This window comes from Vigna angularis, chromosome 4 (assembly GCF_016808095.1).
Source record: "Vigna angularis cultivar LongXiaoDou No.4 chromosome 4, ASM1680809v1, whole genome shotgun sequence".
Classification (NCBI taxonomy): Eukaryota; Viridiplantae; Streptophyta; class Magnoliopsida; order Fabales; family Fabaceae; genus Vigna; species Vigna angularis.
This window is the reverse complement of record NC_068973.1, coordinates 16,155,967-16,176,138: the sequence shown is the minus strand read 5'-3', so window position 1 is coordinate 16,176,138 and position 20,172 is coordinate 16,155,967. Positions and strand designations below refer to the sequence as shown.

At 33.0% G+C, this 20,172-nt stretch overlaps 1 long non-coding RNA gene across 1 annotated transcript; it reads right to left on the bottom strand.

Moving 5' to 3' along the window:
• Positions 1 to 1,565: 1,565 nt before the first annotated feature.
• On the bottom strand, positions 1,566 to 2,607 carry LOC128196179 (uncharacterized). Its single transcript, XR_008248396.1, has 2 exons — positions 2,314 to 2,607; positions 1,566 to 2,160 (listed from the first exon to the last, which is right to left on the bottom strand). It is a non-coding gene; the product is annotated as an uncharacterized LOC128196179 (long non-coding RNA).
• Positions 2,608 to 20,172: the final 17,565 nt, after the last annotated feature.

Genomic DNA, 20,172 nt, shown 5'->3' with positions numbered 1-20,172 from the left:
TAATGATCAAAAAGGGGGAGAAATAAAATATTTAAAGCCTTAAACTTATTTCTAAGTTCACTAACAATTGTTTCTTCCTTAAGTTGTGTTTTAAATACAGATTATTATCAAAAGCTTTAAACATCAAGAAGGTTTTGATCATCATCAAAAAGGGGGAGATTGTTAGCAAAATGATGAAGATGAAGTTTTGATGATATCTAAATCAAGTCAAGAACAACCAAGACTCATGAAGAATGATTTTTGAAGACTTGTAACTTTTGTAATAACTGTGTGAACATAGGAAATTAGTGGTTTTATGTATGCATTCAAAAGTGATGTAAAAATAAACCAAGAAGCAAAAACTGTGCAGTGCTAATCGATTAACAGGGGTAAATAATTGATTATTCCAGAGAGCAATGGAAAAGCTCAACACTGCATGCTAATCGATTAACAAGGGCTGCTAATCGATTAGCGTTAATCGATTAGCATGGGCTGTTAATCGATTAGCAAGGTGACCGTTTGAAAAACTAGCCGTTTTTGAGTTGTTGGACTATCCGTTGTTTTGTCTTTTAGTGACTAATCGATTAGCAACTTAAGATAATCGATTAACACAGTCAGAAAGGCTAAAAACGAAAAATGGAAGAGCCTTTGGATGAGTCTATAAATAGACTCTCATTTCCTCTCAAGGGGAACAACCACATCTCTTCCCTTGTGCTCAAATACTCAGAAACTCTTGAGAATTGTGTGCTCTTGCTCAGCTAAGGAAACTCTGTCTATAGAGTTGGTGATATACTGCTACGGTGATAGAGGAATAGCTGGTTCATCCTTGGTGTGTCTAAGGAAGTGTTCGGAAGAGGAAGTCATCCTTCGTGAAGTATTCGGAGGAAGTGTTTCATCCTTTGTAAAGATTCAAAGGAGGTGTTGTCTCATCTCTTGTGGCATCAAGAGAGGTGTTTTCTAAACTTTTATAAATTGTATCTTTGTGATTGTAGTTTGTAATTGTTTTGTGATTAGTGAATTGTTTATCTTATTTGGAGATAAGCGACTGGATATAGGATTGGTAAGATCTGAACCAGGATAAAATCATCTGTGCAAATTTCTCTCATCCTTACTCTATTTTATTGTTATTATTAATTGCTAAGTAAGTTTAATTGAGTAGAAATTTTTAAGGCACACGTTTTTAGTAAGAACCAATTCACCCCCTCTTGGTTTGTTATTCCACGCTAACCATTCCGCTGCAGCCGCTCTGACAGTTAACATCCGTTGAAGGATGTTGACATCCGTTGAAGGATGTTGACATCCGTTGAAGGATGTTGACATCCTTTGACATCCGTTGAAGGATGTTGACATCCGTTGAAGGATGTTGACATCTGTGAAAGGATGTCACCTCCGTTTAAAGGTTACATTTTTTATTTTAGAGTTTTATTTCAAAATTTATTCGAATATGAAGCACCACTCCACGCTATTTTACTCATGTACGAAACTAGAATAGGTTATTAATGAAATAGGTTGTGAATGAGTAAAATTAAAAAATAATAACCTTAAAAATAAAATTTTACTAAAAAGACAAAATAATAAAGAAAAGATGGAGGAAAAAAGGTGTGGTGATGGAGGAAGCAACACTTAATCCAATCACACGATGCTAACCTCTGAGCCTACAGCCCAATTAAATTTCTTATTATTTTTTGTTGGTCTTTAATATTACAAATTCCAATCTGTTCATGGATTTACGGTCCAATTAACACAACCCAAATCAAATCAAGCACATGAAAGATTCCTCGGGCCAGCCACCGCAACATCCATGGTCGCGCCTCCATTGACACCGCTCGTGCAACCAACAACAACCACCACGGAAAACCCAGAACCACCACTGGAAATCCAAACCAGCGAGAAACAGAACTTCAAGACGCAAATCAAACTCACGGAGAAGAATCAATAAAGAACCACAAAATGCTAAGAACAGAAGCAGAAGAAAGCTCCAAATCACAACTCGGAACGCTAACCCCAAGCACAAGATAAAAAAAAAAAATTCTTAAAAAGAGAACCTAGTATCACACCCAAAACGAAACGCGAACACCAAAACGCTGCGAGATCGAGAACACAGATAAACAAAACGCAAAACAACTCGCCAAAGAATCACAGAACCGTGTATCAAAAGAAACCCAAACTACAACCCTCAATCTGCAGAGAAAACAGATGAATCAAATCCCTAATTCCAATTTCAGAAGAACCCTATTCTGAAACACAACCAAGAACGCAACCCTATTCCGCTGCCGTCGCGGGTTGCAAGACGAAAGAAAAAGAGGAAAAAGGGGAAGAAGAGGGTGGCGATACCTCCACATGCACCGCGAGCCAGAAAAAGAAAAGGAGAAGAAGAAGGTCTACTCACGCGACGAAGGACTCTACGAGTCCACAGCGAGCCGCCCTCTAAAGGCGAGAACGTCGCCTAAGCCGTGCCTCTCGGGATAAAAAAGAAACAAAACGAATAAGGAGAAGAATGCTCTCCTACCTTCTGCGGAGGAAGAAGCCTAGATGGATTGGATGCGCGAGAAGGAGAGAAACTCTCCCTGGTGGCGCAATAGATGGGCTTCTCTGTTAAGAAGAGGAAAGCCCAAAATCAATTTGGGAGCAAAGTTTACAATTAGGATTATCTGAACCCAAATCGAGAAATCAACTAATACCTAAAATAAATCGATTTAGAATTTTAATTAGATTAAGCTTATTATAAATAAAATCCTCATTTTAATAATTTCCTAATCTGGTCTCTAATTATAATTAAATGAAAACCCTAACTAATAAACCACTTATACTAATATAAGGAACTCTAATTATTTCTAAATATAAATAAAAGGAAACTCAATCCAATCTTTCAATCTCACGCTTCCGATTTCTTTAATTCACCATTCAATGCAATAAAAGAATTCCAGACAAGAAAGAGAACCAACATGAATTCAAAAGCAGAATAATTCAAGGTATTCATAATTAAATTAACGACAACCACGTAAACAATTAATTAATTTTATGTTTTTATGGAAGAACAAATGAGAATCCCTAATTATTGTTCTGGAAACAAGTTGTCATGATGATACTGGAACTAAAACAATAATTCCTAAACAATCCAAACAATCGGAAACGCAAGCATTGATCACTAATCAAAACATCCCAAGTGCTAATAATAATTACTTACAAATGATCAAACATAAGACAATCGCCATTATAATTACACCATAAAATCAATCATATATTCATATTCATCATATAATACAAAAAAAGGTAAGTTTCCGATACCTTAGTCAATTATAAAATTTTATGATAAAAATCAATCAATCGCAGATTCTTATTATTTTCTCAAAAATAATTTTCTCCTCTTCAATCTCTATGTCTCATCATGTTTGAAGTGCTTATTGATTGTTTAACCTTTGATTTGAGTCAAATGTAATTCCTCTTTAAGAGTTTTCTAGCAATTTTATCTTGAATTGCAGTTGCTAGAGTCCTTTGCATCATTGCTCTTGTATGATGATTGAGATGGATCAAACTAGGATTTAAGTGTGTATGTTTTGCTTATATGTTATGCACTAGTTTTGTTCAAACACACATACTCAAATTCTGAGTGCTTGGTTGAAACATATGGTTGTAGTAGTTTGCAAACAATCACCAATGCATCAATCTCGTTTTGTGCTTGCTGTTTTAAATGTGGTTAAGGCACTCTTCTAGTTTTTTGTTTTTGTTTTAACATCTTGATTTGAGCCTCTATTATCATCATTTTAAAAAATATATTGGTTTGAAGCATGCCAAATTATTTCCACTCATTTTTAGATCTTTCTCTTCATGTATGCGTAGAGTTTTTGTATGATTGCCTTTTGTTTGTGTGTATTCTTTTGTAGTAGTATTTTTTCATATGTGCCTTTGTTTTGATTCCTTCATTTTCCTTATTTTTTTGTATCTTGTAGTCCTCTAGTTTGCTACCATTTTTCTATGCCAATTTTTCTTACTTTACTAAGTTCCCTTTACATCATTTGTCTAGTAGCTCTCACTTGATTTTTTTGGCCTTTTGGAGTGTATGTCTCTTGACTTGTGTCCCTGTATTTGTTGAGGTTGGTTGTACATCCTTTCACTTGTATTTGTCATTGATTAAGTTCTCTAATTTCTAACTTTGAGACACCTTGCTATCTTGAGTTGGAGTTGATCTTTCCTTTCTTTTACACAAAATTGTGAGCCTTCAACCTTGATTGAGTTGTTGTTTTCGAGTGATTTTGTTGTTGTTCTAACCCCTTTTCTTGTGAGTTTTTGCTGTTGTTTTGTGTTAGAAATAGGTTCAATGCATTCTTCTCCAAAGGAGATAACACTCATGGAAGCACATCTAGGAAATTGGACATGAAGAAAGCCTTCAAGCAAATCCAAAAGCAAATTGATCTTCTCAAACATAAAATGGAGAAGGAGTATAAGATGACAGGAAAGAAAGAATATGGAAATCAACAGTACAAGAATTCTACTCATGGTCATGGCCCTTCCAAGAAGCATCAAGAAGATAGAACTTTTGACCAATGCCTTCAATTTCCAAAGTTGAAATTGTCTTCCTTTCATGGAGAAGAAGACCTTGATATTTGTTTGGATTGGATAGCTAATGTAGATAAACTTTTTTCTTTGTATAGTGTAGATGAAGGATTTCATGTAAAGTTAGCTTGTTTAGCTTTAGAAGAATATACCAAATAATGGCTAAATAGGAGAAACTTGACCACCATGGGCTTACCCACGAGCACATGGAAACTTTTTAAGGACATTATAATCCAGCACTTCATACCTACTCACTACTTTAGGCAACTCTTGGTTAAGCTCCAATCGCTTGAGCAAGGTAGACGAAGTGTGGAGGAATATGCACGCGAGCTCGAAGTTCTCATACATCGTATTAAAACCATTGAAAATGAACAAACACAAATAACAAGGTTTATTATTGGACTTTGTTAAAATAGAATGGATCAATTTCTCACACCAAAAAAGGGGGGGGGGGGGGGGGTGAATTGGTGAAGTATAAAAAATAAAACTTTCAAAATCTTTTTCACCAAAAGAGATGCCTTTAAACTTTTCTTGAAACGCAAGTTAAAAGATTTTTAATGCAGCGAAAATTTAATTGAATGAATGCAGAGCGTAATCGATTCAATGTAAAAGAGTAGGGATAAGAAATATCAAACGTTGTGTTTTTATAGTAGTTCGGTCAAGCCTACATTCAGTGTCCTTCCAACCATAGGAAGCCAATGCATAATAATGATCAAGGTTTTTACAACAAGGTTTTTATAGAGACCTCACGTCAAAAATATAAAACACCTCTCTAACCCTCTAATCAAAATATAGGCAGTACATAAACAGACTAGCAGCAAGAATTGCCTCTCCTATAGTCTATCCCCTTTGAGGCACCCTCAAAGTCAAGAACGCAACACGTCCTTCTTCCTGTAATCACAACAGGGAACTCAACACAATCTTCAGCAGATTGTAGAACTTGATCTTGCAGTAGACACCCAAATGTGCAGATAGATCAGACTTTGAAAACACAGCAACCTTGCTCTTCAAGAAATCACAAGTAGTTGATCACCACGGTCAAACTAGTTTCTTGGAGCTTTTTCTCTTGTTGTAAGAATTACATTTTTCTGCAAAAGAATATGAAAATGTCAGAATCACAAAAGTTCTTACAAAAATCAAATTCGTGTCAATTTATAGTATAACACATCTCTGACGCATTTTAATCGACTAAGTTACTAATGCACTCGAATATAACAATTTTGTTATAGCAGTTAGCAGCAGTCAAAGCAATTAAGTGAATTCGTAATTAATGTAGTCGAATGACATTTAATGTTTGGACAACATATTTAAAAATACAGTTGTTGTGACAGTTATATCAAGCATTAATAGATTTCAAAACAGTAACAAACTTAATCCAATACATATCACATGCAATCGATTATTCAACAATGTTAAGCAAAGTTTTGAAAACTTTTCTCTTTGAAAAACTCTCACAGCACACTTGAAAAAAGTTTTTGCATAGACACGAGTTTTAATCGATTCACCCCATAATGAAATCGACTTAAAACTGTTGCTTTGCCACACAATTAAAATTCAACATTAGTGCTTGTAGTTTTTCACATCCAGAAACATGTGTCATGCATTCATGTATAAAATCACATATATAACACAATGAAATGCAATGAACAACACAACAACAAAACAATCATGTTCTCATATACACATATAACATGTAACGCATAATTCGCATGTGTTATTAATTATGTGTTGTCATCATCAAAAACTCAGATATTACTAAGATTGTGGGTTCAACTAAACTAGTGCTCCCTCTATCAACAATCTCAACAATATCTCCCTTTTTTTATGATGCACAACCATGATTAATAATCAACCATGTTGCACAACTCAATACAGATTATCAATCAATTACCAATCAACATAATTCTCCCCCTTTGGGCATTAACAAAAATGGTAAGCACAATGGTATTGATATACAAATAATCAATCATACAGAGATGCATCAGATAATCATCAAGAAACAAATAATGATGCTTCCCATGTCAAAGATATTCACATGAAATTAAGATTTTCTCTCCCTTAAATGAAGACATGTGAAACATCTCAAAGTATATGCAATACTCCCCTATCATTATGCATATTTCAATCTCAAAATACAAATGCACAATGCAATAATCAGAACATTGTATCAGATCAGATATATTACAACAATAACATAGCAATACTGATTCAATCAAACAACACATTTTAATCTCTTATTATCTTAGATATTTTATGCAGTAGATAAGCATAGAGATACAAGAAGAAATAACCAATCAACAGTAAATAAAATAAGATCTAAAGATATCAGATATTCTAGTTTTGGAATCTTTAAACCCCTGTTGATGTTTGATCGATTTGATCTCAGTCAGAATTGATTTCTTACTGTAGCATATTTCAGATTATCCATCTAGTCAGCAAGTGATATTCCTGCAAAACCTTTCAAATTCTTTCCAGATCAAGCATTTTAGAATCAATGTTATACAAGAATTAACACAGGTATAATATAAGTATGCAAATGTATGAATGTAAGAGTAATCAACAGTTCATTTGCATACAGGCATAACATAATCGATTTTAATAACTTCTGATTTCATTAAAATAAAACTTGAAGTACAATCAGATAAAGTCAAGACAATAATGACATATAAAGCCATCTATTATAGAAGAAAACAAGACAATACAGTCAACATAGAAAATAAATTACTACAACCAAAGCAAACTAAAAGATGTAATCATAGGACCCTTATTCTGTTCCAGATGACTCCACAGAATCCTCATCAGATGACTCTTCAACCCCATTAATTGATTCTTCTATTGATGTGGAGCTTTCCACATAATTCTTGATAATTTCGTCCATTTTTTCATTCATACTCATAAGTGATTTCTTCATCATGCTAGCTCTCTTGGAGACTTTCTTAAACTTATTTACCACAAATTTTTCAAACTCCGACTTAGGAGATAGTAAGATCTGTTCACTATAAGAATATGGTACTTCATCTTGATCTTTGGTTGGACTCTGTACATCATTGAATATCCATCCTAGAGCAATTCTCTTCAAACCAAGGCATGTTAGAGTTACCTTTCCAATTTGATTGGTTCTGTTGCATGTGATCTTGGTTTCACCAGTAAAAGCAATTTCACTAAGAGACAAAATTTTGCTTATGAACACACCATAGGGTATTACACCAATCGTTGTTACCAACATCAATAATATGTTTCTTGAACACAGCTACCCAATTTGTTGGTATCCTGAACATTATTGCATTTAGCAGATATAGATCCTTTGATGTCAACTTATTATAATGAAACCTTCCGAGTAACAAAACCCAATCAATGATGTATGCGATGATTTCCTCTTCTTTATCCAACCACCTATGCAAAAATCCTTTTTCCTTCTTGTACGTTCATGGATACCTCATACAGTCTTTAAACATTTGTGTCTTTTTAGTCTACCTATTTTGCAGACAGTCGGGTAGGTGTGACATTCGTCCTTCATCCTTGAGTCCAGCAACCTGTAGCCAAGTATCATTGTTGAGAACAATGTTTACTCCTTTTACGCGTGAGTGGATGTTCCCATCAACTACTATGATATTGTTGTAAAATACTCCAACAAGTTCTGGATAGCAATCGCCCTTCAACTGAACGAAGGTAGATAGACCTTGATGCTCAAGATTTTCTGGAAAAATAAATCCTTCATTTCTGAACAGAGATAACTCAATTGATTTGTGAGGAGCAACATCTTTTACACTTTTCCAACCCATGAACCTTTCTCTCGCAATATTGTCACTAATCCACCCTGAAGGACTTGCATTTCTTTCGAATGGAGGAACTTTCCTTATACGTTTAGATGAGGAGGCCATTACAGAAGTAGTGGAATGTGCAGAGACACTTTGATACAAATAAGGGTTTTATGTGACACAACTATGAAGCAGATTCAGAGCATACAAACATATATATATATATATATATATATATATAAGGGCGCGAACAATCAATGATTCAATCAGGCCCAATTAGATTTTCAAAAACAGAAAGTCCATAATAGAAATTCTTAATCGGTTTAATTAAGTCCAAAGTCGATTACATGTATCAACAGTGATTAAGAAACAGAGACATACATGCTTCAAACATATTCGACTTTATACTTAATATAATCGGTTAAAACTCGAGCGAGTTCATTTTCACATAATACAATCACTGAATCAATCATTCAACAAACATGCATTCATCAATCAATCATACAAACAATTCTTATGCATGATGCAATGAAAATACAATAGTTACCACTTTCAAAATCTTAAGAATTTTTTATTTCATCATGGTAGTTCATCCTTGAGTTGAATACTGCTTCAGCAACTACTGCTCCTTTCCTGCAAAAACAATTAAAAGGTTTTGACACTGGTACCCATTTGAACTTGGGTCCTGTCTTGTTAGTAGCAGAAGGTTGTTCCTTGGGAACCCATTTGTATTTTCCCTTTGGAACTCCAACATTTCTAAAATAGCAATTTCTAACATTGTGACCAAGTGTGTTACAGTAAAAGCATGCATTAGTAGTAGGTTTACTCAGATCAATAAATTTCTTTGAGTTTATCCTATTACTTTTAGCCTTATAACAAATACCTTGTCTATAGATAGCTCTTCCAGATGATCTTCACACATCATCAAGATTTTCTTTGCCTTGTGTAAATTTAGCTAATGTACTGGTTAAGTAATCAATTTTCTCAAGGTGTACTAGACAGTTATCACATTCTTTCTCAATAATTTGTATTTCGGTGTTAATTGTCTTTATAGATTTCAAAGCGTTTTCAAGATCTTTTTCAAGCTTTTCATTATCCTCTACTAGATTATCAATTTTGTATTCATTATCTCTTCTCTCAGAGGATAATCGATTCACCTTATACTGGAGTCGCATGGCTTCTGCATGTATCTCCTAAAATGCATCCAACAGCATGTAGTACTTGACCTCTATTGGTTCATTCTCAAATTCACGATCACTGTCATCATTAGAGTGTGCAGAGCCTACCATGAAGCATAAATTTGACTCCTCTTCAACGCTATAATCATCATCACTTGAAGAGTCTCCATCACTGTTTTCCCAAGCAATATATGTTTTCCTTTGCTTCCTGTTCTTGTCCTAAGGATACTTGGTGAATTCTTTCTGCTTGTTCTTCAAGTCTGGACAGTTAGGCTTGATATGACCATCCTTTCCACATTCATAACATTGTACAGCGTTGCTTCTTGAGCTTTTCTTTCCTCCTCTTGAAAAGTCTACATTATTAGTTGCAGAATTTTTATTCTTCATGAATCTATTAAATTTTCTCACCATCATATTCATTATTTCCTTTTCTAGTACTTTTGCATCTGATTCAGCTTCAGGTTCAAGATTCTTTATAGCTTCCTTGCTTGTGGCCTTTATAGCAATTGATTTATTTTCTTCAATTTCTTCTTCCTCCTTTAGCCTTCCAAACTTCAATTCATGTTCTCTGAGCTTTCCAAATAAGGTGGCCATGTTCATGCTGGTCAAGTCTCTTGATTCAGATATTGCAAGTGACTTTCGGCTGCCAGCTTCTGTTAAGGCTTTTCAGGATCTTTATGTTGATTTTTTCTTTATCAAACACTTTCCCGAGAGCCATGAGGTGATTGAGTATGTGTGTGAATCGTTTCTGTACTTCATAGATAGTCTCTCCCGCTTTCATTTTGAACAGCTCATACTCCTGTATGAGAGAATTTTTTCTGGCCCTTTTCACTTCATCTGTAACTTCATGTGTGACTTCAAGAACCTCCCACATCTCTTTGGTCGTCTTGCATTGTGATATCCTGAAAAATTCATCCATTGTTAATACTGATGCAATCATATTTCTAGCCTTAACATCATATTGAGCTTTGCGGTTCTCATCTTGAGTCCACTCAGAAAAAAATTTCAAAACAACTTTTCCATTTAAAACATGAGTGGGCTCATATGGACCGTTTAGAGTTGCATCCCAAACTCTTTTATCCACCGATTCAAGAAAGATTTGCATCCTTATTTTAATAAAAACATAATTTTCTCCAGCAAATAGTGGGGGTCTATTAGTCGAAGCACCTTCACCAAAGGTCTGAGAATTGAAAGCCATTTTGTAGGATCAGTCGATTTAACAAAAATAGTAATCGACTAGTTTTTCAAATATTTTATGAAAACCAGCTCTGCTGCCAATTGTTAAAATAGAATGGCTCAATTTCTCACACCAAGAGGGGGTGAATTGGTGAAGTATAAAAAAATAAAACTTTCAAAATCTTTTTCACCAAAAGAGATGTCTTTAAACTTTTCTTGAAATGCAAGTTAAAAGATTTTCAATACAACAGAAATTTAATAGAATGAATGCAGAGCGTAATCGATTCAATGTAAAAGAGTAGGCATAAGAAAGATCAAACGCTGTGTTTTTATATTAGTTCGGCCAAGCCTACATCTAGTGTCCTTCCAACCACAGGAAGCCAATGCACTATAATGATCAAGATTTTTATAGAGACCTCATGTCAAAAATATAAAACACCTTTCTAACCCTCTAATCAAAATATAGGTAGTATATAAACAAACTAGCAGCAAGAATCCCCTATCCTGTAATCACAACAGGGAACTCAACCCAATCTTCAGCAGATTGTAGAACTTGATCTTGTAGTAGACACCCAAATGTGCAGATAGATCAGACATTGAAAACACAACAACCTTGCTCTTGATGAAATCACAAGTAGTTGATCACCATGGTCAAACTAGTTTCTTGGAGCTTTTTATCTTCCTGTAAGAATTACACTTTTCTGCAAAAGAATATGAAAATGTCAGAATCACAAAAGTTCATACAGAAATCAAATTCGCGTCAATTTATAGTATAACACATCTCTGACGCATTTTAATCGACTAAGCTACTAATGCACTCAAATATAACAATTATGTTATAGCAGTTAGTAGCAGTCAAAGCAATTGGATGAAAAAGTCATTCTCTAGTCATTGAAGAAGGGAAACATTCTTTTACGGTAATTTTTTTTTTACATTATTCTATATCTGGTGGCTAAATTTCATATTGATACAATCTCTAGGATCTTTTGTGAAGCTTCATATTTGTGAATTTGGTGTAATGATGTTGAGGATGTGATGGCTGCACACTTGGGTGCAGTTTAATCCTAGTATCTTATTATATTAATCTTGCTCATTTACCTTTTCCAATTAATTCACCATGTTGATTTAAAGCCAATACCCAGAAGCAACTGTGAAAATTGGATCTATTGGATGATGTATGATTGCGGTGAAAATTAAGACTTGTTTATAGTTATTGAAATTAAATTATAGTTATATATGTTATGGATAGGTAGCGATGAAGAATGTCACAAGATTGTGTTCAACCAAGCCAATAGTAACCATAAATGGAAAGTTCCCAAGACCTATGCTAGGGAAGATGACATTGTTGTGGTGAAGATGGTTAACCATGTGAAATAAATGTTAGCATAGATGAACTTAATTGTGTCATGGATGAAGTTAAGGACTTGTGCAGAATAAGATAGTTTAGAGAGTTTGAAGATGATGATAATGATAATAAGATTTACCCCTTAAATAATTTTTTTTAACCTCACATATTTTCTTTTTTTATATTTACTTTGTATTATCAATGAATGTATTTTATCTTAAATCATCAATAAAATTAATTTTGGCTAATTTTTGTGTACTTTACAAATATATATATTCTATTTCTTTGTTATTATAAAAAATAAATTTCATTAAATTAAGAAATTATAAATGCAAGTGGGTAATTATAAATAATGGAAGTCTAAAATCTCCACAAAATAATAATCATTAATAGATGATGTTAAAACCTTCCACCAAAAAAGCTTCGCAATATAAATCTGGGATTACACCAAACCTCTACAAAAAGTTTGTGACAACTCTGCATAATATCAATTTTTGTGTAGTGGGTCAAAGTTAGTTCGGTTTTGAAAGCAAGGGTAATAAATGCATATTTAATGTGTAACCTACCACTTTACCTTGAACCTCCTTTTATAATTTTTGTAATAAAAATTTTATGGATCAAATATGTTCTTAATCCCTCGACTATTAAGCCTTTTTAGGTTTAGTCCCTCTTCCAAACTTTGCTTCATTTTCATCCTTCTCCTTAGGGAAATTGTAAATTTTAGTCCTCGAAAACCAACAACAATAAATTTTCAGTGACCTGGCTAACGGTATGCCACATTTCATGCCATGTGTACATGGAGTTTTTTGTTTGACGCTCACTCAACTTCATCATCTTCTTTGCATCAACATAGAGAAATACCTCCTATGCTTCAAAATTCATTGCCTAAGGCTAGTTCTGTATCTAATCAGATCACAAAGAAAGGGTTTTTTCATATTCAAATGTAATTTAGGATTTTCCTATAGTAGGGTTTCTGATTATGAAAGTTTTCTAATTCAATTGCACATTCCTTTTGACAAACACAGGGTTTTCCAAATTCATGTGCCATGGAGGTTCGTGATAAGTAACACGATGAATTTTGTGGTAGTGCAAGGGAGAAGAAGGGTTTGAGTGTTTGTTGGCCATGGCGGCGCTTATGGCTAGGGTTTGAGTCGCGAAAATGATTGATAAATAGGGACGACGATTTTGATTTTTGTTTCTGGATCTGTGTTTGATAGGCAACCATGGAGTTAGGGTTCGTGATTAAGGCAATGGAGATGAAGGACGCGCGAAGAGCTTCACGAATTTGAGGGGCGATTCTGTGTGTTTTTGGTTTGCTGCAGGTGCGAAGAAGAAAAGGCTCGCGAATGGTGAATGGAGGCTTGCGGCTTTGCGTTCTCTGGATTTTGTGTTTTTGTTTGCAGGGTTGGATTGTGATGATTGATGGCGGCAATGGAGTGCTTCTGCCCTTCTGCGAGCTGCTCGTGATTGACGATGGATGAGATCGTGATGCGATTTGGGTTGCAATCACAATGGGGTTATGTGATTTTTGGATTTCTCTACTTCTTGGTTGCTTCTTGTTTGTGATTTTGTGCTCCCTGCAGGTTTTTGATGATGGATGATGGAGGAGATGACAGTCATGTTGTCTCGCAGGTTGCTTTTCTCCTGTTGATGTGAAGAAGATGATGAAGTTGATTGAGCGTCAAACAAAAAACTCCATGTACACATAGCATGAAATGTGACACATTGTTAGCTAGCTCACTGAAAATTTAACGTCATTGGTTTTCGATGTTTAAAAGTTACAGTTTTACTAAGAAGAAGGATGAAAATGAAACAAAGTTTAGAAAAGAGACTAAACCGAAAAAACTTAATAGTTGAGGAACTAAAAACATATTTAATCCAATTTATATTAAGGTAGACTTAATTAGTGGCCACTTGTAATTAATTCATTTAACCAAAATGATTTTGTGTAATCGATTTTACCTTAATCATTCAGTCATCATGACATTAATGCATTTTTAACTATAGTTGTATACATTATTTATTTTAATTTTCTCTATTTCTTTCGTCTTAAACATACACAATATCTTCTTTAAATATAACATGCAGTATGTCAATTCGTTTCTTTCATGACACTTAATTAGGTAATTATCTAAATTGAAAAAATTGACTAATAAATCAATAAAATTAGATTTATTTTAACGGTAAATTTTTTTTATAGAAGTTATACTATTAATGAGACAAATTTATATTTATTTTTTAAAATATTATTAGTAGTTTTAATTATTGTAACATCTTGTATATATTTATTATTTTAAATTTTACTGGCTTTATATATATATATATATATATATATATATATTATTGTTTTAGAAAATATTTATGCTTCTACATCTAGTCATGACCAATTCTAGTTTGATTTAGTAGTAATTATGGCAAAATTTTATTGATTCTAATATAAGCAATATGGCTGTGACATTTATAATGATGAATGTTACAACAAAAGTAATATAGTAGTTGTGGAGATAACGTATATAACGATGACGATCTCAATAACTAAAGCTGCTCACAGTAATAATGATTAAAACAACAATACCAAAAACAAAAATAATAATAATTATTATATAGTAGAAGTGGTGTAAGAATATATATGAGGCAGTGTTCTACCCTCTTATAATAATAATTACATTACGATAATAAAATTATGCTATTCAATAAGATAAATAAACCATATCGTATTAATAATACATTAATTGTAATATAATAAAATAATTATTTCTTATGCTATTGTATTTTGACTATTCAACCTTTTTCACTAAACTATATCTCCTAAAAGATTCACTAAACTTTTTCTTTTTCTTCTTGTTTTATAATGATTATAAGCCTATTTTTAAAAGTAAAGAAAGGAAATAAAAAATTTCCTTTTCGTTGTCGCATTATGCAATACAGGCATTTTACTTTTCCTTGAATGTAAAAAACGAAAACAAAAAACAATTTTAACCAATTTTTTTTATATTAATCCGATAATTAAGTAAACATTACGCAATGCATTAAATAACGAAATACAAAGTTATAAATGTAATGTCCCTAACAATTACATTCTTTAATTCATCCTAAAATAAATATATTTACATTCCGTCTTAAATAATGTTTTTAAAATAAAATTCATTTCATTTTTTACAAGAGTTAAAATATGCATGTATATATCAAAACTGTTTTTGTTTTTTCAGTTTATTGTTTCTAAATATTATTACATATTTAATACAGCACAAAACACAGAAACAACATTCTTTTTAAAAGTATAATACAAAATCACACTTTTTATACATTACATTAGTCAACTAATTAATATTATTCTATTAAAACATTAATCATCATTAATCATTCATTCTATTTTACTATGCATTGAACTAAACTTAAATATTTTATATTGGTCATATCATCATTCACTCAAACAGAGTCATGTCTCAATAACTATGTCCTCATGATATAATAAGAAAATTTTCATATGACCTCCCATATACAATTTTCTTTAATATTGATCCAGGTTGTGGGAACCTCTATCAACTCTTACCACCTAATATCTTCTTCTATGTCAGTATGACATTAGTAGAGTTAGTGTAATTCTATTTCAGAATCTTCATTCAACGCACATCCTACAACCACTCAATGTGATATTTTTTCCATGGAAATAATTACATTCATATCACATATATAACAAATCAGCATCTCACATTACATTATGACACATGCTTTGGTTCTACTCAATCTCAAAAATATACCAACAATAGATTATGGCTAACACCACACTCATACAAAACAGTGAACACACACTCATACAAAATAGTGGATAATTGATAACAACTTTGCTCCACTCAACCACACACCACACATTTTATTTCAAAATCTCAAAATATCATTTTTTACATACCAAATGTTCCCTTCTCGCTCAACACTCCCATCTCATTGAAACTTGTAAAAGACAACTATCTCATTTGGAAGCAATAGGTCATAACTACATTTTATGGGGTCAAACTAACACATTTTCTTGATGAATCTTTCATCCACATGCCTCATCTCTACTGTAGACGACACCATATCTCAACTTTCATCAACAAGATCAGTTAATCGTAGGGTGGTTTCTCCAATCTATGTCTACACCTATACTTACCAAGATTGTGGGTCTTGAAACATCTACACAAATCTAGTCCAAATTACAGACATACTACATGTCCCACACAAGAGCACAAGCCAAAAAATGGAAAGTTTAATTGTGTTAACTAAAGAAGGATCACTCCATCCATGCATATCTTCTTAGCATCAAGAACATTGTTGATCCTTTTACTACTATAGGATTTCCACCAAGCATGGATGAACATATAGATCACATTCTTGATAGCTTTCCAAAAAAATATGATCATTTCATCACCTATATCACATCAAGCTTAGATCCTTACACTATAGACAAAATTGAAGCGCTTCTAATAGCGCAAGAAGAATGTTTAGAAACGTCTCTTCCATCACATCAAAGTAACCTCTCTTCCACCACCTTTGGCAATGTTTTTCGGGCTCTCAAACTCATGGTGGCAGATCTTTCAGCAAACAAAGAAACTCAAGAACCTTTGGACAACGAACTACTACCCGTGCATAATCAAATAATCCCTACTCCACAATGTTAGATATGCAATAAGATAGGGCATATGGCTCTTGAATGCTAACACATGTATGATAATGAAAACTCACAATTTGTTCATGCTAACATCTCTTGGTTACAGATAACACCACAAGATGACATCGAGTCTTTTATTCTTAGAAACTCGATAATTTACACCATCTAGTATCTTGGCAATGGAGTCACACACCACATGACTAATAATGAGCACACCTTTACTGAGAAACAAAGCTATAATGACATTAAGTTCATCCACTTAGGTAACGAAACATGTATCTTGATTAAACATATTGGCACTACTATTAGGAGAAAACTTTAGAGGCTTGAAAAGAAGTGTTTAAAAATTGGGAGATGTTAAAATATTTTGAGAAAGAAAAAAGCTTGTTGTAATATTGAGTGCTTCTAATTTTTGACTTGATTACATATGATACAATTACAAATATGTTCATGTGTGATACAATTACAAATATGTTCATGTGTGATTACAAACAAGTGTCACATCCACACAAATTTTGCAGAAATAACAATGTTTTAATTAGTTTGATCTGTTGTAAAACTATTTTAGTGTAGAAAGTGAGTGTGAAAATTGAGAGTGTTGTAAAACCAACTTAGAATTCAATTTAAGATATCAAAAGAGTGATTTTCATGTTTGAACCACATTGAAGCTTGAGTTCACATATTCCTCCTCTATTGTTTCAGATCTACCTCCAAGTATGAAGCCTTAGATGATCAAGTCCTAAGAGTACTCTTTATGGTACTCTAGGTCCATCTTGGTACCTAGAGATTAGTATATTGCCTACTGTTCAATATGAAACTTGTTAGTGATCAATTACGACTCACCTGCATAACGATGAAGACTTTATTCCAATTGCACACTCTAGCATCCAAAAGCATACATGAAAATTGATTGGATCACAACTTAATACTAGCTTCCACTCAATCTTAAGACAATTACATAGGATAAGTGATCAGTTCATCCAACAATAAAGCATAAATTAATTAACCACTTTAAATAAAATAAAATCTACATAAATGAAAAGTGTCACCAAATACAAGAGAGTTTGAATCCTGCTGCATCATGCTCCAACACAAGGGAGGTTTAGCTCCTCAGGGATAATGGAAGAAGTACACGCAAAGAGGAGGAAAACATATCTTAATCCTCTAAAGATAAGTCTTTGAATTATAAGGATATATGTGAGAAGACTCACTAGATTTTCTCTCTAAAATCATCCTAGGAAAGCCTAGACTAAAGTCTTTCACTCTCTCTGTCCACCTTTTCGAATTTGTTCAAGATGCTTGTATTTATAGACATTCACATCATGGCTCAAGCAGTGGTTCACAGCTCCAACGCTAAGGTTTTCCTCCCTTAATGTGTTCCCTTTATTGCTTAAGCTATGAAGTTTTGGGCCAGAGCTACTTGTAGTTGCATAATAATGAAGTACTCTTCCATGGCTAAGCTCCAATTCATGGCTTCCGGAAACCTTCTTGAGTGAGTTTTCTCTTTGGCTTAAGCCCTTAGGTGGTGCTACAGCCATGACAAGACAAATTCATAAATGTTTTTGAATTTATTCTATTTTTCTCTCAATTCACAAATTAATTCCTTGGATTCATATGATCTTACAAAACAAGTGAAATTGGTGTAGATATCATAGATTTTATACACAATCAAAATAAGATAAGTGCTAATTTAACAATGAAAATTACGAATCTTAAGCACTTATCAAAATACATCACCCTTATTTATACTAGTGACACCTTCTCAAACAATAGTTAGAATCTTGCCACTACAACATTAATCCAAGGGTTATAATTCATTCTGTAGAAGTTTCTAAAATATTCTTATGATTCTAAACATTATATGAACTTATCTAGAATTCTTATAGATAAGCATTTTTTAGAATATTTTATATTTCATTTTAGAATACTTAAAGATAGGATTTTTCTAAAATTCTATTTGGGTCTTTTCTAATTGGGTTGTTATCTTATAGGCCCAAATACAAAATCAATTATCATTTCAACAACTACATCTTACAAACTATAAATGCCTCTCAATCTATTAATCTTCTCAATGTGCTGCATGTTCCCTCACTATTTAAAAATATGTTAAATGTTTCTAAGTTTGCATGAGATAATGATGCTTATTTTGAGTTTTAGCCATCTCATCATGTTGTAAAATCACAAGCAACTAACAAGATCTGACTTAAAGGAAATGTTAGAGATGAACTTTATATTTTTGCACTTTATCTTTCTCATCTTTTAGCAAATAACACTACAATGACTCCTTTGTTTAGGTCATGCATCTAACAAAGTAGTGCAACATGTTATACGCTCCTAATACACTACAACTTTTCCATTTTGTGAATAATGTATGTTAGCTAAGTCTCATCAGTTGCCATTTCATAACTCAAAAGTTATGTACATTATACCCCTTGAACTCATTTTCATTGATGTATGGGGACCATATCCCATTTTTACATGTCATGGAACACATTATTACATATCTTTTGTTGGTGCTTACTCAAAATATACATGGATTCATCTTATAAAAAACAAATCTCAAGTTTCCTCTATATTCATTATTTCTAAATGTTTTGCTAAAACACAAAAGGGTCACAAGCAAAAGAGTATCCAATTTGATAATGCTAATTAACTTCTCTACCTCAAACAAACTTTCATTTATTCGAAATCCATCATCGCTTAACCTCCCCACACACGCACGAGCATAATGATATATACATATTACGTTACACCTCAGAGCTTAACATCTCTCATCTCACATCAAAGTTTCAATTTGACAACATAAGTTTCATTGCATCCAATCCCATCCTACACTCAAAATCAAAACATTTTAAGATTGATCTGCATGTCATACGTGATCATATCAAACATCAGTGTTTTACAACTTGTTTACATCCTTGCTCATCTCCAAATTGTCGATGCTCTCACCAAACCCATATATGGATCTACCTTTCAAAGCTTTTGACGTAAAGTCATGGTTGTTGACCAACTCATGCATTTAAGGGGGAATGTAACACAATATTTATATATCGTTCTTTCTGTTAGAGTTCCATTACTCCTTTGGTTATATACACCCATGCATGGATTGTTCATATTAAGTTCTAATAATACTAATCAACTTTAGTTTTTTTTTCTCTCTCTGTATATCTAATAGGTCTCAAAATTTTTATAAAATGAATTTTGCTAGTGATTTATTCCTCGACGACCAAAATCCTAAAAGTCTTATTCATAAAGGCTTGTTCAATAAGTTTTGACTCAACCAATAAATAATCCGAGCTATTTGAATTTTAAATTCTTGAATTTTGTTCAGTGAGTGGGTAGCTCATCTAACAAGTCTACTTAATTAAAACAAAACCTAACAAATATATCATTTTAATTCATTGACTTGAATTAATGCTTTTATCCTTTTTGCATGTCACAACATATATATTTTAGTTCTAAAATATGGTATCATAACTAAACTAATATATCTATTCACAATATGTTCCTCAATCACAACAATGTATGAAATCA